At 40.2% G+C, this 24,691-nt stretch overlaps 1 protein-coding gene across 10 annotated transcripts in view; it reads right to left on the bottom strand.

The window, feature by feature from the left end:
• The window catches only part of egln1a (egl-9 family hypoxia-inducible factor 1a), a 95,164-nt gene that overhangs the window by 59,911 nt on the left and 10,562 nt on the right, over positions 1–24,691 (bottom strand). The gene's annotated exons all lie outside the window — the stretch shown is intronic.

Here is a 24,691-nt window from a genome sequence, read left to right as displayed (position 1 = left end):
TCCTAGAGATGCTGCCTGGCCTGCTGCGTTCACCAGCAACTTTTATGTGTGTTGCTTGAATTTCCAGCATCTGCAGAATTCCTGTTGTTTACAGTACTCCAAGTGTGGCCTAACCAGAATTTTATAGAGCTGCATCATTACATCGCGACTCTTAAACTCTATCCCTCGACTTACGAAAGCTAACACCCCATAAGCTTTCTTAACTACCCTATCCACCTGTGAGGCAACTTTCAGGGATCTGTGGACATGTACCCCGAGATCCCTCTGCTCCTCCACACTACCAAGTATCCTGCCATTTACTTTGTACTCTGCTTTGGAGTTTGTCCTTCCAAAGTGTAGCACCTCACACTTCTCCGGGTTGAACTCCATCTGCCACTTCTCAGCCCACTTCTGCATCCTATTAATGTCTCTCTGCAATCTTTGACAATCCTCTACACTATCTACAACACCACCAACCTTTGTGTTGTCCACAAACTTGCCAACCCACCCTTCTACCCCTACATCCAGGTCGTTAATAAATATCACGAAAAGTAGAGGTCCCAGAACAGATCCTTGTGGGACACCACTAGTCACAATCCTCCAATCTGAATGTACTCCCTCCACCACCACCCTCTGCCTTCTGCAGGCAAGCCAATTCTGAATCCACCTGGCCAAACTTCCCTGGATCCCATGCCTTCTAACTTTCTGAATAAGCCTACCGTGTGGAACCTTGTCAAATGCCTTACTAAAATCCATACAGATTATATCCACTGCACTACCCTCATCTATATGCCTGGTCACCTCAAGAACTCTATCAGGCTTGTTGAACACGATCTGCCCTTCACAAAGCCATGCTGACTGTCCCTGATCAGACCATGATTCTCTAAATGCCTATAGATCCTATCTCTAAGAATCTTTTCCAATAGATTTCCCACCACAGACGTAAGGCTCACTGGTCTATAGTTACCCGGACTATCCCTACTACATTTTTGAAAAAGGGGACAACATTCGCCTCCCGCCAATCCTCCGGTAGCATTCCCATGGACAACGAGGACATAAAGATCCTAGCCAGAGGCTCAGCAATCTCTTCTCTTGCCTCGTGGAGCAGCCTGGGGAATATTCCGTCAGGCCCCGGGGACTTATCTGTCCTAATGTATTTTAACAACTCCAACACCTCCTCTCCTTTAATATCAACATGCTCCAGAACATCAACCTCACTCATATCGTCCTCACCATCATCAAGTTCCCTCTCATTGGTGAATACCGAAGAGAAGTATTCATTGAGGACTTCGCTCACTTTCACAGCCTCCAGGCACATCTTCCCACCTTTATCTCTAATCAGTCCTACCTTCACTCCTGTCATCCTTTTTTCTTCACATAATTGAAGAATGCCTTGGGGTTTTCCTTTACCCTACTCGCCAAGGCCTTCTCATGCCCCCTTCTTAAGCTCCTTTCTTGCTTCCCTATATTCCTCAATAGACCCATCTGATCCTTGCTTCCTAAACCTCATGTATGCTGCCTTCTTCCACCTGACTAGATTTTCCACCTCACTTGTCACCCATGGTTCCTTCACCCTACCATTCTCTATCTTCCTCACCGGGACAAATTTATCCCTAACATCCCGCAAGAGATCTCTGAACATCGACCACATGTCCATAGTACATTTCCCCGCAAAGACGTCATCCCAATTCACACCCGCAAGTTTTAGCCTTATAGCCTCATAAGTTGCCCCTCCCCAATTAAAAATTTTCCTGTCCTCTCTGATTCTGTCCTTTTCCATGATAATGCTAAAGGCCAGGGAGCGGTGGTCATTGTCTCCCAGATGCTCACCCACTGAGAGATCTGTGACCTGACCCGGTTCATTACCTAGTACTAGATCTAGTATGGCATTTTCCCTGGTCGGCCTGTCCACATACTGTGACAGGAATCCGTCCTGGACACACTTAACAAACTCTTCCCCATCTAAACCCTTAGAACTAATCAGGTGCCAATCAATATTAGGGAAGTTAAAGTCACCCATGATAACAACCCTGTTATTTTTGCACCTTTCCAAAATCTGCCTCCCAATCTGCTCCTCTGTATCTCTGCTGCTACCAGGGGGCCTATAGAATACCCCCAATAGAGTAACTGCTCCCTTCCTGTTCCTGACTTCCACCCATATTGACTCAAAAGAGGATCTGCTACATTACCCACCCTTTCTGTTGCTGTAATAGTATCCCTGACCAGTAATGCCACCCCTCCTCCTCTTTTCCCGCCCTCTCTATCCCTTTTAAAGCACTGAAATCCAGGAATATTGAGAATCCATTCCTGCCCTGGTGCCAGCCAAGTCTCTGTAATGGCCACTACATCATAATTCCATGTATGTATCCAAGCTCTCATCCAGATGTTGCCTGGAATGAAACTCTTTACTCATGAGAGATTTCATTGGCTGGATTTATTCACACTTGAGGGGTGCCCTTACTATGATTTGAGTACCACAGAAAGGGTAGATGGCAAGTTTTTTGACTGGGATGGTGGGGGGGGGGGCAGAGAAGCATAATACTGGAGAGCATAGTTTTAGGTTGAGGGGGAATACGTAAGGGGTAAGTTTTTGAAATCAGAGGGTGGTGATTATATATGGAATTAATTGCCAGAGTAAGTGATGAAGGTAGATACAAGTACAACGATGGTGACAGGTCTCCCGGATACAAATTATCCTTCTGGTAAAGTATTTTCAGATGTGATATAGGAATTTTGGCTCCAGATTCATGGGGAGAGTTTGTAAACCATTTTCCAATATGTGTGTTGCTCCCCATTATTAATATCAAAGTGACATTAGAGTTGAGGAAAATTAACTTTTCAAAAAAGAAATATTCCTATGATTATTTTCACATGGCTTTGCACATTCTCCTTATGATCATGCAGGTTTTCCTGGGTGCTCTAGTTTTCTCCCCACAATCAAAGACATGCTGCTTGATGGTTAAATTAATTACTTAACTTTGCCTGCATTGAAGATAGATGGTATGAGAATCAGGCTGAACTTGAAGTGCACGAGAGACAAAAGAGCAAAGGGAAATAGGATTGGTGGTATTGCCACGAGAATCTGCATAGATTCCATGGATCAAAGGTTTCTGTCTAAGGCATAAAAAAAAGGATCACGTATCACTGCAGCATGATCACAGAAGCTGAATCCCTTGGTTCCAGAGAAGATGCAACATAAACTGAACAGTTTCTCCATTCATTCTGTACATCACTATAGGTAAGCTGTGATTTGAATGTGAGGAAAAACTGAAAAAACCTGCTGTTGAAGTAATGGGATTGGGTCTCTAATGGACCTGCTAATTAGAATGATATCTTGCCATCATTGTAGAATGATATACAGTGTAGCAGATATAGAATGGAGACAACTTCCTAAGAGCAGCCAAATTTGAGAAAGGTTTTCCCCGTTCCTTCTTACTGACTCCCTGCTTTTATCTTGGAGCTAATCTCATCCATGATGCCTTCCAAAGAAATGAATACACAGTATGATATCAACCACTGACAGGCAGCCTGTGGTAACTTGCACGGCGGCAAACAACAGTGAGAGATCACTCTGTAGTTTCTGCAATTACACCTGTCTCCTTGGTCTCCAAAGTCCTTAGCTTTACCTTCCTGCTGTGGAAGACAAAGTTGTACAGATCTTCAACAGGGAAAACAAAGCTGTGGAGTCCTTGTCTTCCAATTGATATGTTTGCTTCTTCAGCATGTTGGAATAGGGTTCAGCTGGCATACTGTGGAAAAGAACAATATTATCTGAGGTTTAACAGTAGGGTCCCTCTTTTCCAGTTTTATCAACTGACATGTGAAACCAGTAAATGAATGCAACTAACAGTTGAACTTAAGGAGTCTCTAACAATCATGCCGAGAAAAGAATAAATAATTGTATGATATTGTGGTTAATTTGTGAAATAACTGTTTTGCATGGTCCATTTGGAAGGTGAAGCTGAAAAAAAGCTTATGCTGGGCCTGAATGTCTCCAAAGATAAACAGGCTTAAGTCTTTATCGGCTCCCAACAAAAGTTATTAACTACCCGAAAATGAGCCTTTCCCCGTTCCTTCTCTGTATTAACAGTACAGAAATATCAGACAGATTGGGCTGTGTTGTGGTTAATAATGATAAAGTAATAACATTAGTTGCTGACCTCGCAGAATACTGCCCACCAAGATCAAGCCACTTACGTGACTGAGTTTGCCCTTTTCTCAAGTTGGTTGCTGTTGGGCATCTTTAAATGGGATCACTGGTGGACTACAACTGTTACAAGAAACAGGAATGGGCCACCATATCTGCTCTACTATTCAAAAGATGTTTGAATTCAGCACCACCCTTTTGCACAAATATCAAATGCTAAAAAAATCATCAGAAAGCTAGTGTAGAATCAATAAAATTTGTAACCACTTATAGAGCACAAAATTAAAATTGGAACAGCTGAAGTATCATAAATATGAATGATTCAGTTTAATTTATCCAAATTATTAACATAATTTAAAAGTTTGATTTTTTTATAACAGTAAAACTACTAAACAGTACTGAAACTTAGAATGCCATTGAAATTTTTTTGCATTAAGAGTACTTTCTAAATACTGCAAAATCAATTCACTATCCTTCCTCGATTTCATGCTGCAAATAGGATTTCCTGCAGAGAAGCACTGAATCATTGAAAAGAACTTTGGGATTTCGACATCAAAACAAAAATAAGTGAAAATTCCCAAGTCTGATCAGTTTCACTTTATGAAAGCCAACCTTGACTTAGATTTGCTGACCAACACTTGGACAGTCACATGGTTAATTCACTCTGCTCTGAGTGTATGTTACATTGACTGTTCTATTTATTATGAATTACAATCATTGTACATTTAGATGGAGTCGTAACGTAAAGATTTTTACTCATGTATATGAAGGATGCAAGAAATAAAGTCAATTCAATTCAGATATTTTAAATAGTAACTAATTCAAATTGAGTTGATTGCTGTCGTGGGGGGGGTTGTTATAAGACATAGAAGCAGAAGTAGGCCATTCAGCCATCTAGTCTGCTCTGCCATTTCATCATGGCTGATCCATTTCCCTCTCAACCCATTCTCCTGCCTTCTCCCCATAACCTTTTACACCCTGACTAATCAACAACCAAGCAGCCTCCACCTTAAAGACACCCAATGACTTAGCCTGTGGCAAAAAACTCAACAGATTCACCTCTCACTGGCTAAAGAAATTCCTCCTCATCTCTGTTCTGAGGTTGTGCCTTCTGATCCTAAACTCCCCCTCCAGAGGGAGCATCCTCTCCGAGTCCACTCTATCTTGGCCTTTCAAAATTCAATAGATTTCAATGAGATCCTCCTCATTCTTCTAAATTACAGCGAGTACAGGCCCAGAGCCATCAATTGTTATAGGAAAGAAAATCTATATTCTGTCTGTTGACAACATTTGGATTTTTAAGAGTCTAAATAAATTTCAAGTTAGCCATGGTATTCTTCTAATGTTATAGAACGAACCTCTTATACAATCAAATGGACTCTTGCCCTCACAATCTACCTTGCACTTTATTGTGTACCAACACTGTGCTATCTCTGTATTTGTTGCACTTTATTCTGCACTGTTATTTTTTCATGTTGTTCTACCTCAATGCAATGATCGATATCAACAATATGCAAGACAAGCTCTTCGGTGCATCTTTGTACATGTGATCATAATAGAAAAAACAATACCAAGACTTCAAAATCAACATATATTCAGTTCCTGATGGTGTTATTTAAATTGGCATTTGAATTTTAAGTGCTGATGATTAGAACTGATCAGAGAGATCTCAAGACTGGAGAATGAATTGATAACTATCCTAAACAAATACAAACAGTTCTGTTCTGTTCAATAGCTCTAGGATTGAACCCCAAACTTCAGTTGTTGAACAATAACAGTGGGTGAAAATGTTGTCAAAATCCAAAAATTACAATAACCATCTGCAAAACTGACAAAAAAGGGGGCAGAACACTTTAAATAATCTAATACTGGCAACCACAAATCAACCACTCCAAATACATTAGGAATTAATAAGGAAAAATGGCTAGCATACCTGGATGTGGACATGTATTGCAAATATGCAAAATAGTCTTAATAAAAGTAATGAATGAATTTTAAGGCAACTGCAAACTTTGTTTAAGTCCATCCTACTTGTACATTCAGAAGACAGAAGCAAACAATTGAAAATTTTCACAGCCCCTTGCTCAAATGGGGGAAAAAGTAATGGGGGGGGAAGAGAGAACATGTTGATTTGGGAGACTTGATTTGGATCGTACAGACTAAGTGGATAGATACGATATGGAGTAATATATTCTGCTGCCAAATGCTATTATTGATAAATAAGACCATAAGACATAGGAGCAGAATTAGGCTATTAGGTCCTCAAGTCTGCTCTGCCATTCCATCATGCTGATCCCAGATAACACTCAATGCCATACACCTGTCTTCTCGCCAGCCTTTGATGCCTTGACCAATCAAGAAACTATCAACTTCCACTTTAAATATATACCCACGACTTGGTCTACACCGCTGCCTGTGGCAGAGCATTCCACAGATTTGCTACTCCCTGGCTAAAAAAGTTCCCCCTTATCTCTGTTCTAAAAGGTTGCCCCTCAATTTTGAGGCTGTGCCCTCTAGATCTGGATACCTCCACCATAGGAAACATCCTCTCCACATCCATCTTATCTGGTCCTTACAACATTCAGTAAGTTTCAATGAGATCCCCATGCATTCTTCTGAATTCCACTGAGTACAGGCCCAAAACTGCCAAACACTCCTCATATGTTAACCTCTTCATTCCAGGAATCATCCTTGTGAACTTCCTCTGGACTCTCTCCAATGACAACACATCCTTGCTGAGATATGGGGTTAAAAACTGTTGACAATACTCCAAGTGTGGCCTATCAAAGGCTCAGCATTATCTCCCTGCTTTTATATTCTACTCCCCTTGAAATAAATGCCAACATTGCATTTGCCTTCTTTACCACAGACTCAACCTGTAATTAATCTTCTGGGAGTCTTGCATGAGGACTCCCAAGTCCCTCAGCACCTCTGATGTTTGAACTTTCTCTGCATTTAGATAACTGTCTGCACTATAGTTTTACCAAAATACATCACACATTTGCCAACACTGTATTCCATCTGCCACTTTTTCCTCATTCTTCTGATTTGTTTAAGTCCTGCTGCAATCGCATTGCTTCCTCAGCATTACCTACCCCTCCACCTATCTTCATATCATCCACAAACTTTGCCACAAAGCTATCAATTCCATTTAAATCATTGTTTGTCAATGTGAACAGTAACCGTTCCAATACTAACTCCTGAGGAACACCACTAGTCACTGGCAACCAACCAGAAAACGCCCCCTTTATTTCCCGTTGCTGCCTTCTGCCTGCGAGCTATTCCTCTATACTTGCCAGTATCTTTTCCTGTAACACTATAAGGATTTTATCTTGTTAAACAGCCTCCTGTGTGGCACCTTATCAAATGCCTTCTGAAAATCCAAGTAAATGACATCCACTGTCTCTTTTTTGTTCACCCTGCTTGTTATTTCTTTGAAGAACTCCAACAGATTTGTCAAGCAAGTTTTCCCTTTACAGAAACCATGCTGACTGTGACTTATTTTATCATTAGTCTCCAGGAACCCCAAAACCTCATCCTTAATACGAGAGTCCCAACACTTTTCCAATCACTGAAGTGAGGCCACCTGGCCTATAATTTCCTTTCTTTTGCCTTCCTCCCTTCTTAAAGAGTGGAGTGACATTTACAATCTTCCAGTCCTCCAGGACTATGCCAGGATCATGTGATCCTTGAAAGGTCATGACCAATGCATCCGTTATCTCTTCAGCAAACTCTCTCAGTAAATATTCATAAGTAATTCACACAATTAAAACAGAAGGCAGCAAGAGTCACGTGTTGTCAAGCTCAGGCTCGGGATTATAAGAATACAAGGCACAGCCTCATGGTAACATGATAACATGGATGCAAGAGAATGGGACGACATAATGAAAAGTAGGAGTCCATAAAGACAACAGTGGCAAAATGAAACACTGGGATTCTCCCTACCCTGCTAAACCATGACAACTATATAGTCTGCTCTAGATAATTTGGACAGGTTTGAATACCAGATAAACTGGAATTCTCAAATAGTCTAAATTAAATGATAAATTGCTAAAAAAAACAATTAGTTGCTTAATTTGAATTCTTTACAGGAAAGAAAATTATGATACATACATCAGGAGCAGGGCCTGGCTCTGGAGTAAACTGTAAGAAGCACTTATGACAGATTTCAGTACATTTGAAAAATATTTACAGTCACTGCTAAAAGAAATCAGAGCACAGCCATACACAAATACGAGCGCATCTGTTGATTTATATTCACCAGTAACAATGAAGCGTATGAGCAACCACTGCCATTTATATTATCAGCAATGCTATTATCAGGTGGAATGTGTGACTGCCTCTGACTCTAATGAAAGTACAATTTGGCTTTAAATCCATGCAAAAAAGGACACTACTGTAGATAGAGAAATCTACATGGAGGGGAGACTGCAAGAAAAATGCATCATTCTGTATTCCCTAGTACTCAAGGTTTGAATACATAGATACATGAATTAATTTAATTTTAGGTAATTTATTTGCAGAGAGGTTTCAAAAGTGATAATGACATGAACACATGCAATACCTTGAATCGGTCGAGATGGCGCCAGCATACAACACTCGTTCTGTCAACGTCTTCCAGATAGCTCATAAAATATCTTTTTTATCTCTTTGACGTCTGTTTTGCACTTTATAAGTGTGTTTCTGAGATTATTAGAGCCTGCGATTTTTCAGTTTGGAGATTGATTGAGTGATCCAGCACTTTGCTGTCTCGAAGAAGTGAGCGGGTACACAACGCAAAGAAGCTTTGATACAGGGTGAGAGCTGATGTTAGACTCCATTTTGTCAATTAAAACGTCAAGGAAGATTGAGACATTGAGGCAAATGCAGAGGCGAGTGAGAATCCAGCACAGACTGCCTTCCTTTTGGTTGCTGCTGAGAGGGAGTCTTTGACCAGCCTATCAATGTGTGGCTCAATGTGGTAAGCAGGTAGGCCTCTATGCCTCGTGTGGTGGCCCTCTCTTTGATGAATGTCGGTGATATCGTAGGATAGTGGTGTCATGGTTCTGCGTTGATGGATTGGACTACTGAATTTATGGACTGTCAACTTTTTCCAGACTTACAGTTTTTATATTCTGTGTTTTTTTTATTGCCTGTTCCTTTTCCGTTTTGTTGAGTGAGGCAAGGGTGTTTGGGGGTTGATGTTCTATTGTACTCTCAATTTTGTTTATGCAGGGGAGGGGTTGTCTTTTGGGGGGGGTCAATGTTCTGTTCCATTTTGTGCAGGGGGAGGGGAGTTTTGGTAGGTTAATGATCGGGATGCCATTCTTTTTAGTGCAGTGAGGATGTGTTTGATTTTTCTCTCTGAACAACTTTAATATTTTTTGTTTCGTGACTATCTGGAGAAGATGGATTTCAGAGTTGTATATGGATACATGTTTTGATAATAAATGAACCTTTGAACATAATTCCCACCATATACAATCAAACACAAAACTGCTCATTTAAAATATATTGTGATCTATCATCCTTTGACAGGAAAATTAAAACAAATTGAAAACATTCAATATTTATCAAAAGCAGATAATTCTGCTAGATGTTGTTATGTATCTATGTTATGGAGGTGAAAACCTCCTGTAATGATTCTCATAAGCAAATAAAAAGTTTGATTTCTGTGTTTAACAGTAGTCCTGACAGAGTTCAAGCAGATTTTTTTAAAGAGGTGGAATCCAGTAACATTACTGGGCCAAAAGGGAGTTTTTCTGTGCATGAACTTTTCAAAATAAACCAATTTATTTTCAAATTAACCAGAATTGTATAGAGAAAGGAATGTGAATATTTCTTGGCACATGCTAATGTGGTTCAACGTCAAGAAAAAGACACGAGAAAACATTTGTCATTACTTACAAATTTGTAATACCAGTGAATGGTTGTGGAAGCATTCAGATATGTTATGTAAACATTCAAAATGAAAACATGTTGTTAAAGAATTGTTTTAAAGGGCTATCAATGAATATTTTTATTGATATGCTAAACTACTAATCTGCAACTTATTTAAATGCATTATAGCTCTTTATAGCTCTTTCCATAATACATTTATCTGTGCTCTGGAAAAATAGATCTGAAAGTACAGTATATAAAATTGCATGAATAAAAATACAGCAGTTTGTCTTTCAGTTCAAGCCACCAACTTAGGTATTTAATTTCTACTCAATTCTCTTACTACCTATTCCCTGGTTCCCCACTCCCTATTCATTGGTGAATATATTAATGGATGTGCAAAGAATACTTGCATTTGGTCCATATTTTAAAATACTTTTTCCTCCCAATTTAATGGCTGTCTAATAAACAGAATTGGACTTCTAAACCTAAAGCTAAAGGAGAAACTCCAAAAATGTCTAAAATAAACAATATTTTTTTTTCCAATGCACAATGAATATTGTGCAACACACAATAAATCTCCTGGACCTGATGGAATGCACCCTTGGATTCTAAGGAAGTAGCTGGAGAGATTGTGGAGGCATTAACAATGATCTTTCAAGAACTGATAGATTCTGGCATTGTACCGGATGACTGGAAAATTGCAAATGTTACTCCACTATTTAAGAAGGATGGGAGGAAGCACAAAAGGAAACTATAGACCTGTTAGCATGACATCAGTGGTTGGAATTGATTGTTAGGGATGAGATTACAGAGTACCTGGAAGCACACGACAAGCTAGGCCAAAGCCAGCATGGTTTCCTGAAAGGAAAATCCTGCCTGACAAACCTACTGCAATTTTTTGAGGAAATTACAAGCAAGGTAGACAAAAGAGATGCAGTAGATGTGGTGTACTTGGTTTTTCAGAAGGGCTTTGACAAGGTGCAACACATGAGGCTGCTTAGCAAGATAGGAGCCCATGGAATTACAGGGAAGTTATTAGCATGGGTGGAACATCAGGTGATCGGCAGAAAACAGAGAGTGGGAATAAAGGGATCCTATTCAAGCTGGCTGCCAATTACCAGCGGAGTTCCACAGGGGTCAGTGTTGGGACTGTTGCTTTTTACGAAGTATGTCAATGATTTGGAATATGGGATTAATGGAATTGTGGGTAAATTTGCCAATGATACAAAGATAGGTGGAGGAGCGGGTGGTGTTGAGGAAACAGAGAGCCTGCAGGGAGACTTAGTTTAGGGGAATGGGCAAACTAGCAAACGAAATACAATGTTGGAAAATGTATGGTCATACACTTTGGTGGAAGAAATAAACAGGCAGACTATTATTGAGATGGGGAGAGAATTCAAAATGCAGAGATGCAAAGGGACTTGGGAGTCCTTGTGCAGGTTACCCAAAAGATTAACTTCCAGGTTGAGTTGGTGGTACAGAAGGCGAATGCAATGTTGGCATTCATTTCTAGAGGTATGGAATATAAGCACAGGGATGTGATATTGAGGCTCTATAAGGGACTTGTGAGACCACAGTTGGAGTATTGTGTGCAGTTTTGTGCTCCTTATTATAGAAAGGGAGCAGCAGTCAATAAAGTTCCTCCAGCATTTTGTGCGTGTTATTTTAGAAAGGATACACTGACATTGGAGAGGGTTCAGAGGAGATTCACGAGAATGATTCCAGGAATGAGAGGGTTACTGTATGAAGAATGTCTGCTAGCTCTTGGGCTGTATTCCCTAGAATTCAGGAGAATGGGGGGGGGGGGATCTCATAAAAACATTCTGATGTTAAAAGGCTGAACAGATTAGATATAGCAAAGTTATTTCCCATGATAGGGGAGTTTAGGACAAGAGGGCACAACTTCAGGATTGAAGGACGTCCATTTAGAACAGAGATGCGGAGAAATTACTTTAATCAGAAGGTGGTAAATATGTGGAATTTGTTGCCACGAGTGGTCGTAGAGGCCAAGTCATTGTGTGCATTTAAGGCAGCGATAGATAGGTTCATGATTAGCCAGGGCATCAAAGGGTATGGGGAGAAGGCAGGGGAGTGGGGGTGACTGGAAGAATTGGAATAGCCGATGACTGAATGGCACAGCAAACTCAATAGAACGAATGGCCTGTTTCTGCTCCTATACCTTATGATCTTATGGAATATACAGTGCCTATAAAAATGATTAACCCCCTTGGAAGTTCCCATGTTTTATTGCTTTACAACATTGAATCACAGTGGATTTAATTTGGTTTTTTTGTCACTGATCATTAGAAAAAGATTCTTTTGTGTCAAAGTGAAAATAGATCTCTACAAAGTGATCAAAATTAATTACAAATATAAATTACAAAATAATTGATTGCATAAGTATTTACCCCCTTCAAGTCTGTATTTAGCAGATGCACCTTTCACAACAGTACAGGTGTCCCCCACTTTTCGAACGTTCGCTTTACGAAACCTCACTGTTACGAAAGACCTACATTAGTACCCTGTTTTCGCTTTCAGGTGTTTTCACTGTTATGAAGAAAGGCAGGGCGCGACAAAAACTCAGTGTGCGCCCCCCGGCAGCCGCTCTCCCCGGATTCGGAACGGCATTGCTTTAACACGTTGCATTGAGCAGCCGTTAGCAAGATGAGTTCTAAGGTGTCGGAAAAGCCTGAAAGAGTAAGGGTGTTACATTGCAATCGGCAATCGCCTCCGATCTGCGCCGACATTTTATGTGCCGGGCAGCACCCAATTAATTAGCATGTTTATTTCGGCTTTTTTCTTTAAAATGTGCTGTGTGCCTCCCGGCAACCGCTGCGTTCTTCGCGGCAATGTATCGGGTCGGCGGCCCAGAGGGTGGGGGCCACTGCACCACCCAGCCTGCGACGACTCAGTCTAACACACCATCATCAGTGTGCTCGGCGCTGTTTTCCCAATTCCGGTAAGTGATACTACGCTGTACGTACATTATTTCTACTTTATATAGGCTGTGTATTTTTACGTTATTTGGTAGATTTGGCAGCTTCATAGTTTAAAGGTTACTGGAGAGCACGTTTATGCCGAGAGCGCTAGCGTGAGATTTGCTGCGGAGAGCGCTTGCATGAGATTTTCGCTACATTGATCTGTGCAGGCAATCATTGTAGAGAAGTATTTCTACTTTATATAGGCTGTGTATTTATCATATCATTCCTGCTTTTACTATATGTTACTGTTATTTTAGGTTTTATGTGGTATTTGGTATGATTTGGTAGGTTATTTTTGGGTCTGCGAACACTCAGAAAATTTTCCCATATAAGTAAATGGTAATTGCTTCTTCACTTTACGACATTCTGGCTTACAAACCGTTTCATAGGAACGCTCTACCTTTGGATGGCGGGGGAAACCTGTATTTGGCTAGGCATAGCTCAAATACCACCTATAAATTTGCTGACGATACAACCATTGCTGGTAGAATCACAGGTTGTGACAAAAGGGAGTACAGGAGTGAGATACGCCAACTAGTGGAGTGGTGCCGTAGCAACAACCTGGTACTCAACGTCAGTGAGACTAAAGAGCTGATTATGGACTTCCGGAAGGGTAAGACAAAGGAACACATACCGATTCTCACAGAGGGATCAGAAGTGGAGAGAGTGAACCATTTCAAGTTCCTGGGTTTTAAAATGCAAACAACAGGAATTCTGCAGATGCTGGAAATTCAAGCAACACACATCAAAGTTGCTGATGAATTCAGCATCTCTAGGAAGAGGTACAGTCGACATGTCAGGCCAAGACCCTTCGTCAGGACTGACTGAAGGAAGAGTTAGTAAGAGATTTGAAAGTGGGAGGGGGAGAGGGAGATCCAAAATGATAGGAGAAGACAGGAGGGAGAGGGACGGAGCCAAGAGCTGGGCAGGTGATTGGCAAAGGGAATATAAGAGGATCATGCGACAGGAGGCCCGGGGAGAAAGACAAGGGGGGGGAACCCAGAGGATGGGCAAGGGGTATAGTCAGAGGGACAGAGGGAGAAAAAGGAGAGTGAGAGAAAGGAAGTGTGTATAAAAATAAATAACGGATGGGGTATGAGGGGGAGGTGGGGCATTAGCGGAAGTTAGAGAAGTCAATGTACATGCCATCAGGTTGGAGGCTACCCAGACGCAGCCTCCTCTACTGTAAAGATGAAGCCACACTCAGGTTGGAGGAACAACACCTTATATTCCGTCTGGGTAGCCTCCAACCTGATGACATGAACATCGACTTCTCTAACTTCCGCTAATGCCCCACCTCCCCCTCGTACCCCACCCATTATTTATTTTTATACACACATTCTTTCTCTCTCTCTCTCCTTTTTCTCCCTCTGTCCCTCTGACTATACCCCTTGCCCATCCTCTGGGTCCCCCCCCCCACCCCCGTCTTTCTCCCCGGACCTCCTGTCCCATGATCCTCTCATATCCCCTTTGCCAATCACCTGTCCAGCTCTTGGCTCCATCCCTCCCCCTCCCGTCTTCTCCTATCATTTTGGATCTCCCCCTCCCCCTCCCACTTTCAAATCTCTTACTAACTTTTCCTTCAGTCAGTCCTGACGAATGGTCTCAGCCTGAAACGTCGACTGTACCTCTTCCTAGAGATGCTGCCTGGCCTGCTGCGTTCACCAGCAACTTTGATGTGTGTTGCTTCAAGTTCCTGGGTGTTAAGATTTCTGAGGATCTAACCTGGTCCCAACATATTGATGCAGTTATAAAGAAAGCAAAACAGTGGCTATACTTTATTAGGAGTTTGAAGAGATTTGATTTGTGAACAAATACATTCAAAAACTTCTATTGATGTACCATGGAGTGCATTTTGACAGGCTGCATCAGTGTCTGGCATGGGGGCAGGGGTGGCTAATGCACAGGATCGAAAAAAACTATAGGAGGGTTGTAAATCTAGTCAGCTCCATTTTGGGTACCAGCCTACAAAGTACCCAGAACATCTTCAGGGAGTGGTGTCTCAGAAAGGCAGCATCCATTATTAAGGACCTCCAGCACCCAGGGCGTGCCCTTTTCTCACTGTTACCATCAGGTAGGAGGTACAGAAGCCTGAAGGCACACACTCAGTGATTCAGGAACAATTTCTTCCCCGCTGCCATCCGATTCCTAAACGGACATTAAACCCCTGGACACTATCTCACTCTTTAAATATATTTCTGTTTTTTGTATAATTTTTAATCTAGTCAATATATGTATACTGTAATTGATTATTTTATTTTATTTCTTCTATATTATGTATTGCATTGAACTGCTGCTACTAAGTTAACAAATTTCATGACACATGCCAGTGATAATAAACTTGATTCTGATTCTAATACTAATTGGCTGCACCAGTTATGATTTAGGGTGTCATATTAAAGTAGGTAAATACATATGCAATCAATTATTTTGTGTTTTATATTTGTAATTAATTTAGATCACTAAATTGTCTTAAAGCTATTGTAATTGTCTTACTTTGTGTCCAATCTATTTCCTTAAAGAAGCTCAAGAACAACCACAACACAGCCAGGTTTATTGTGAAATCTTTTGGTACGAAGCGAAGAAATGCAAAATGAAAGTTCTTCCAGTGCATTTCTATTCCTTAAGAAAACACCGGACTGGAGGTACCATAACCTTGTTTCCAGCAGATCAAAGCCTAACACACACCAGCAAAGGGAATTTCCTATAAAATATGTATAATCATGAGAGTTACACACACAGACCTTTTTTTCCAGGGAAGAAGCAAAAACAAAGAGCGTAGGCTTAAAGTTGGATTCAAAAGGGACCCAAGGGCAACAATTTAACAAAGAGTGGTGCAAATATGAAATGAGCTGCCAGGCTACAATAACAACACTTAAAAACATTTGAATTAGTACACGGATAGGAGAGGCTTAGAGGGATATGGGTCAAATGCAAGCAAGTGGGACTACTTTAGGACTAGCAGCATAGTTTGCATGGATGAGGTTGGCATGGTTGGCTCTCACTCAATGTCAATAAGACCAAGGAACTGATTGCAGACTTCAGGAGAGGGAAACCAAAGCTCCATGAGCCAGTAACCATCGGAAGATCAGAGGCGGAGAGGGTCAGTAACTTTAATTTCCCGGTGTCACTATATCAGAGAATGTGTCCTGGACTAATATGTCACATAAATATTATTGCAAAGAAAGCACAACAGTGCCTCTACTTCCACAGGAGTCTGCAGAGATTCGGAAGGTCATTGAAAACTTTAGCAAACTTCCATAGATATGTAGTGGCAAGTGTGCTGACTGGCTGCATCACAGCCTGGTATGGAAATACCTTTGAGCAGAAAATCCTACAAAAGGTAGTGGAATTGGCCCAGTACATTACAGGTAAAGCTCTCCCAGCCATTGAGCACATCAACGTGAAATGTTGCCATAGAAAAGCAGCATCCATCAAAGATCCTTATCACCCAGGCCGTGCTCTTTTCTCACTGGTCAGGTAGAAGGTACAGATGCCTCGGGACTCACACCACCAGGTTCAAGAACAGTTACTATTCCTCAACCATCAGGCTCTTGAACAAAAGGGGATAGCTACACTCAATTAAGGACTGTTATAGTGTTAGTTCATGCTTGACATTTATTGCTATTTATTTATATCTGCATCTGCAGTTTGTTTAAACAGTTCCTATTATTTACAGTAACTTCTATAGATTTGCTAAGTATGCCCGCAGAAAAGGCATCCTAGGTTGTATGTGGTGATGTATGTACTCTGATAATAAATTTTATTTTGAACTTTTGAGTTGGGTCAAAGAGCCTGTTTCCATGCCAATGATCTATAGCAAGCTTTTAAAACAGGATTTCTTTGAAAGCTGATTAAGAACATTGATAAAGCAATTATCAGCTAAAGTGTGAGTAGATCAGTACTTTGTAACCTGAGAGCTGTTTAGAGCGCAACAGCATTGGAAGTTTTTGCAAAAGGTATATGAATAATTTCAGATGAGTTGAAATTAATGACTGAAATTATTGAAACTATTGAAACCGGGCCAGGGCCCCAGCAGAGATAATTAAAACATCTTAGTGACAGGAGAGGTACCACAGAATTGAAGGATCGCAAATATTGTTCCACTGTTTAAAAAAGAGGCTCTAAATAGAAACCAGAAATTTACAGACTGGTGAGTCTGACATCAGTTGTGGAAAAGTTATTGGAAGGTATTATAAGGGACCAGATATATAAGTATTTGGATAGACATGGACTGATTAAGGATAGCCAACATGGCTTCATGCATGGTAGGTCATGTCTAACCAATCTTATAGAGTTTTTTGAGAAAGTTACCAGGGAAGTAGATGAAGGCAAGGCAGTGGATGTTGTCTACATGGACCTCTGCAAGGCATTTGACAAGGACTTGCATGGGGGCTGGTCAATAAGGTTCAGTTGCTTGGCAGACAAGATGAGGTAGTAAATTGGATAGAACATTGGCTTTGTGGGAAGAGCCAGTAAGTAGATAGTTGCCTCTCTGACTGCAGTCCTGTGACTAGTGGTGTGCCATAGGAATCAGTGCTGGGTCTGTTGTTGTTTGTCATCTATATCAATGATCTGGATGATAATGCGGTTAACTGGATCAGCAAGTTTGTGGATGACACCAAGAATGGGGGTGTAGTTAACAGTGAGGAAGGCTATCATGGCTTACAGAGGAATCTGCATCAGCTGGAAAAATGGATTGAAAAATGGCAGATGGAATTTAATGCAGACCAGTGCAAGATTTTATACTTCTGTAGGACCAACTAGGGTAGGTTTTGTACAGTGATTGGTACGGCACTGAGAAGTGTAGTAGAACAAAGGGATATGGGAATAAAGGTACATAATTTTCGAAAATTGTGTCACAGGTAGATAGGGCTGTAAAGAAAGCTTTTGGTACATAGGCCTTCATAAATCAATGTACTAAGTACAGAAGATAGGACGTATATTGAAGTTGTTTAAGATGTTGATGAGGCCTAATTTGGAGTAATACGGCAACACACACAAAATGCTGGAGGAACTCAGCAGGCCAGGCAGCATCTATGGAAAGAAGTACAGTCAATGTTTTGGGCCAAGACCCTTTGGCAGGACTGGGTCTCACCCAAACATGGTAGTAGTAGTAGTAGTAGTGATAATAGTCGTAGTAACATAGTAGTCATACTTTATTGATCCAGGGGGAAATTGGTTTTCATTACAGTTGCACCATAAATAGTTAAATAGTAATATGTAAATTATGCCAGTAAATTATGGAATAAGTCCAGGACCAGCCTATCGGCACAGTCAAAGCAGTGTACTAGGGTGTTGCTGCTCTCACATACAAAAAAAGCCAGTGGGGTCCAAAGGTGCGCGACCCTCCCCAGAATGGACACGACAAGTCCATTCACCAGAGGTACCAGCCCTCCCCGTCAATACTTACATGTTAGTATTTTCTAAATCATGCACTAAGACACCTTGATCCACATCTCAGACCATTTACAGTAAAACTCCAATGATCCAGCACCCAATGGTTCAGAAATTCTGATGACCTGGCATCTGGCTCACAGATTAGTCCAGAATGTCAGAAGGGATCCAGCATGCAAGCAGAGTGTACAGTAAGACCTTGTGCAGGTGCAGAATGAAGCCGTGAATGAGGTCTGGATTGAACTCACTCAGTTCACGAGAAAATACTGCAACACTACATGTAAAATCGAGAAAATAAAAGTATGATTAATAGGAGTAACATGCAATTGTGTGGAAAAACCTGCTACTCAGGCACTATGAAAGGTCTATCAGGAATCCACCTGGTAAACTATCGTTGCATTTCCTTCACAGTAAGAACATTCTTCATGCTGCATGGCATATCCATCAGGCAAGCTACCTTACCCTAGAGTGTTAGTTATTGGAACTGTGCACATCCACTGATGACTTCTGAATGGTGAAAGGATTTGAGAGGTCAGTTAAAAAAAATAACTCACCATAGTATACTGGTACTCAACTTCTCACCTTCCCTTGGATTTATCTTGTTGATACAGTTGAGTAACTAGTCAATGATGAGTCCCAGGATATTGGTTTGGGAGTGGAGGTTGTGAAGAGATTCAGCATTGGTCATGCTATTGAACGTGCAAGGTTTTGTGTACTGTGCTGGATCCAAAACTCTTGGTTATTTCTTGATATCACATGGTACCAATCAAAATGGCTGAAGACTGGTTTCTGTAATGGCAAGAGCTTCAAGAGGAAGCCATTATCTGGTTGAACATGGTTGTCAATGTTTTGCCTGGTCTTCAAAATCACATACTGGCCCCAATATTAGAAAAGGTATATTCTTGGAGTAACTTTCTCCTGTTAACTGTTAATTTTCAACACCAGAACTACAGAGGTTTAGAAGGGACAATTCTTTAGTTTGGACACTAGTCCACAGGTGTTTGAGGAAGATGTTACAATGGGGAGAGTAGCAGAAAAGGAAATAGCAGAACAGAGCCTCAAATTTCATTCTTCGTTTTATCTTTCCTGTACATAAATGGTGACGGTATTGTTAGCCTGAAATATCTTCAGTTTCATTTTTTTCTTTCGCTACCTGAAGAAAATCAAGGCACTTGAGGAAAAAAATTGCAACAAGATCTAATTTATTATGTGTTGTGTTTTTTTTTACAGTACATGCTTTGTCACCCTGTGCTTTTTGTTCTTCATATCGTCTTCTCAGCTAACTGATAATGATCTGAATTAACACTGGATTAAATAAAGTCTCCAGTCACATAACAGGCATGCATAATTCAGGTTAATACTGTAAGTATTCCAAATTATGGGTACAAGATTTCCACATATTAAAAATTGGCAAAGGTGAATTTTGAAAAGATATTTTGGAAAATCGTTTGTGAACAATTAATGTATAATTTCAACCATTATCTTCCCTGAAAAGAAATCTTTTCTTTGCTTAGCACTACAATTAGTTAGTTACTAAGAATAGCTTCTTATGTTTAATTTGAATTTTAGATACTTAAGGTGGACTTAATGATAAAGCAGTTTAAAAAAAAGATCTTATTGTAATGGCATGATGTTATTTCATGCCCATTAATATAGGTTAGATGCTGCCAGTGTGGAGATGTCTGCAGAAAAGTTGACGCCTCTCACTGATAACTCAATTCTTCAAGTTGATTAATGTTAGATGTGTTCCATTTCCTTAAGACACTTAGACCTACAAGCTGATCACGTTTTAATCAAGTTCTGGCCTGGTGCAGTAAGAAATTCAGGGGCTTTACTAATCTAAGAACGCATCTAAACATCAGATGTAGCTTAGCAAAATGTAAAACTTGAAATTCGGCTTGTCATTGGCTTGGAATTAACATATTCAGACTAAATACTGTTTTCCAGAATAATATCAAAGAGGATTTTAACTAAAGATGAGGAAATTGTCAAATTTTGATTGCAGCTAAAACAAGTGGATTTAAGGTTTTGCCACACTTTTTAACAAAAGGGGTTTTAAATGGTGCAAAACAAAACTTTGACAAAATAGTATTGTTTATTTATTTAGAGATACAGCACAGAACAGCCCCTTCCGGCCCAATGAGCCATGCCACCCGGCAACCCACCTACTGAATTAACTCTAGCCCAATCCTAAAACAATTTACATGACCAATTAACCTACTAAAAGGTAGGTTTTTGGACATGAGAAGAAACTGGAGTACCCAGAGGAGACCCACGCGGTCATGGGGAGAATGTACAGACTCCTTACAGACACTGCCAGATCTGAACTCCAAAACGTGAGCTGTAATAGTATTGTGCTAACTACTATGCTTCCTTTTTCTTATTGAAACAGAACAATATACAAGGATAGATCAGGACATTTCTGGGATTTAAATGATTGAAGACATGGCTGATAAATGAATATTTTCATGCAAGTCTGAAAATATTAACTTAGATAGCACCAAGAAAAATAAAGAGCTGACTAAATCATTAAGGCACTGACAAGTATTCCATGAAAAAAGTGATTTTGATACAATCAAATTGGAGTTATAGGTATCACTGAGACAAACAACTGAGAATATAGTACAGGTGCACATTTCTTTATCTTAAATTCTGAAATCCAAAAAGCTCCGAAAACCAAAGTTTTTTTTCTCCAACAGCTGATGTCATTCAGGTGTGACGTGGCAGCACTAGCAGAGGCCGCCAGACGTCAGTTGTGGCTCAGCGCTCATACTGGTTACACGTGCATTTGCTGTTTGCTGATATTTTGTGTTCACTGTTGACTTTGTGTTTAATTTCACTGTGGAAGTGTCAAAAAGAGCTGCAGATACCCCTATGGGTAACAATGAGAAAAAGAGAAGGAATCTTCTCTATCACTAACACAGAAAGTGGAGTTATTACTGAAGAAAATAGTGTCAGAACTATCACTGTATATGATTTAAATAAACAGAAAGACAAGTTACTGAAGTTTTATAGTGAAAGTGACAGTGACATTCTACATTTAATTCCAATAAATCATTTACCATGTGTTTGATACGGTTCGTTTGAAGCTGTATATTTTTATGTTTTATTGAATGTTTTTGTTGGAAATAAAATTTCTTCTTGTCATTATTCCCTAAACAATTATTTACATAGCATTTACATTGTATTAGGTATTATAAGTAATCTAGAGATGATTTAAAGTATACGGGAGGATGTGCATAGGTTTGGTACGCTGCTGGGTCCTAAAATCCACCACACTGAGACAGGTTAAATAAGGAACTTGAGCATACGTGTTTTTTGGTATGGGGGGGGGGGTGGGATCTGAAATCCGAAAAGTTCTGAATTCCAAAATGCAACTGGCCCCAAGGATTTCGGATAAGGGATTGTGGACCTGTACATAAATTTTAGACAGAATACTTGGAAGGCCAAGGACAGGTAATATGTGTTCGTTTGTTAACCAGATAGATATACAGTGGATTAAATGGGCCAGCAGTTAATCAGTGCAGATGCTTAGTTGGGACAACTGTTAAAGGAAAAAAAACTAATTGAAAAAATATCTGGATTCCCTTCATTTATTTGGGACACTATGCCATTTAACCGGGGGAAGAGACTGTCGCCGAACAGTTTTTAACTAGCGTAAGATTCATGCACTTATGTGGCCGTCAAGACACCGCACGGTAGTTAGAGCAGTTTTTAAATAGTGTCAGTTGTCTGTACTTATGTTCAAAAAGCACCCATTTTTGTTACTGATAGTTGGCAATAAATAAGCAGCAAGACAATTCAGAAATGTTTTACAGTTTTACAGTTTCAAGTAGTCAGGGTTGGGGATGCCAGAAATGACCAGGTGTGAAAATGAAACTATTTCACTACTTCAACAAGTTAGAAATTACAAAGAATTTGAAGGTATCAACAATCATCTTGAATGTTACAGTGAAAATGAAGATATGGAGGATGCAATAGACAATAGTATCATATGAAGGCAGTCCATCATCTGCATCAGATGTCTGTGCTGTATGCTGAATAACGTCCTCTGTCGATAACTACTAGGAACTAATACACTTTTATAGTACTGTAGTAGTACTGATAGTTTTCTAGTCTGTTCTGTATTCATTTAAATACATAAACGGTAGTTTGTCTTTTTATACCTTTTTAATTATTTCCATGAAACTTCAGCCTTTTGTAACAAACCACTTAATTGGGCCAAAATGTACTTGCCCCACCCGATGTGCCCCAATTAACTGGAATCCACTGGATTCAAGAACAACCTCTCCCTCAATGTTGCAAAAACAAAGGAGTTGGTTGTGGACTACAGGAGGAATGGAGACAGGCTAACCTCTATTGACATCAATGGATCTGGGGTTGAAAGGGTGAACAGCTTTAAGTTTGTCAGCATGCACATCACTGAGGATCTTACGTGGTCTGTACATACTGGCTGTGCGGTGAAAAGTAGCACAACAGCGCCTCTTTCACTTCATACGGTTGAAGAAGTTTGGAATGTGCCCCCAAATCCTAAGAAGTTTCTACAGGGGCATAATTGAGAGCATCCTGACTGGCTGCATCACTGCCTGGTATGGGAACTGTACTTCTCTCAACCGTGGACAGCCCAGTGCATCTGTAGATGTGAACTCCCCACTATTCAGGGCATTTACAGAGACAGGTGAGTAAAGAAGGCCTGAAGGATCATTAGGGACCCAAGTCACCCTAGCCACAAACTGTTCTAGCTGCTACCATCCGGGAAATGGTACCACAGCATAAAAACCAGGACCAAGAGGCTCTGGGACAGCTTCTTCCTCCAGGCCATCAAACTGATTAATTCTTGCTGATACAATTTTATTTCTATACTATATTGATTGTCCTGTTGTACATACTATTTATTATAAATTACTATAAATTGCACATTTGCACATTTAGACAGAGACGTAACGTAAAGATTTTTACTCACGTATGTGAAGGATGTAAGTAATAAAGTCAATTCAATATTTAAAAGATTTTAAGTGCTCCTTTTCACATCTGCGTTTGCAACAGGGCATTATGGGCTGAAACAAACTTGGAAAGTCAAGATTCAAGAACAAAATCTGACTATCTGAATGCTGCCCTGATCTTGGAGAAGCTTTTTTTGTTGTGATATGAAGAATTCAAACTCCATATGATATAGGATGATATAATATTGTAGAAGCCCAGTGCTTAGATAATGAAACAAGAGATAGCTCATTCATGACACACTTTCTGCTTTAAGCACATTAAAATAACAATGAAGGGAAATTACATGCAGTTTCCCATCCTGACTTACAATAGCACTAATTTAAGATCAATTGTTTTATTCCAAAATGAAATTATCAAAGACATTGCACAATCTGTTCACTTTATTTCCCCGCCCTTCTCTCTATCATATTGATTCTAGAAGGAACAAGCACCTTTGCAAACACAATAGAGATAAGCCAACCAAACAATGAGGCAGGATAAGTAATTCAACAGTTAGCAGGACAGTGACATGAGATTGCTGTATTACAACAGTATCATAAGAACTGAAACCAAATATATCATGTTATGTTACAAACAAGAGGAAATCTGCAGATGCTGGAAATCGGAGCAACACACACAAAATGCTGGAGGAACTCAGCTGGCCAGGCAGCATCGAAGGAAAAAAGTACAGTCGATGTTTTGGGCTGAGATTTTGTTCGCCATCTAATACTTAAAACCATGTTGGAAGACTTGAAACCTTATGAAAGGTTATTATTTTAAATATTGTCTTAATATACTATTTTCATATTTTATATAATAATAAAACATTTGTAATTTGATTTGCTGCAAATCTGTACGAGTGACTAATTTATGTTATAGAATATTTAGAATTAAGTGGACTTACACAAATCCACCCTTAATCAGTCCTGAAAAGGGTCTCGGCCCGAAGCATCAACCATCTATTTATTTCCACAGATGATGTCTGACCTGCTGAATTCCTCCGCCATTTTGCGTATGTTGCTTGACTAGTAAAGGTGGTGTGCAAGATAAAATGTTTGTAATGTCTTAGGCTCTAAGCAATGACAATGAGAAAGGTCTTTGGAATTATCCTTCTAGATACAAATGGCTCAGTGGAGAAATTAAAGCAGACAATGAGGATAAAGAGTGGGAAGGTTGCAGATGGAGTAGTCAGTTACCTAGTCAGTGAATTTATAACCATATAACAATTACAGCACGGAAACAGGCCATCTCGGCCCTTCTAGTCCGTGCCGAACTCTTACTCTCACCTAGTCCCACCGACCTGCACTCAGCCCATAACCCTCCATTCCTTTCCTGTCCATAT

This window comes from Mobula hypostoma, chromosome 2 (assembly GCF_963921235.1).
Source record: "Mobula hypostoma chromosome 2, sMobHyp1.1, whole genome shotgun sequence".
NCBI lineage: Eukaryota > Metazoa > Chordata > Chondrichthyes > Myliobatiformes > Myliobatidae > Mobula > Mobula hypostoma.
The sequence above is the reverse complement of the archived record's forward strand: the minus strand, read 5'-3'. Positions and strand labels throughout refer to the sequence as shown.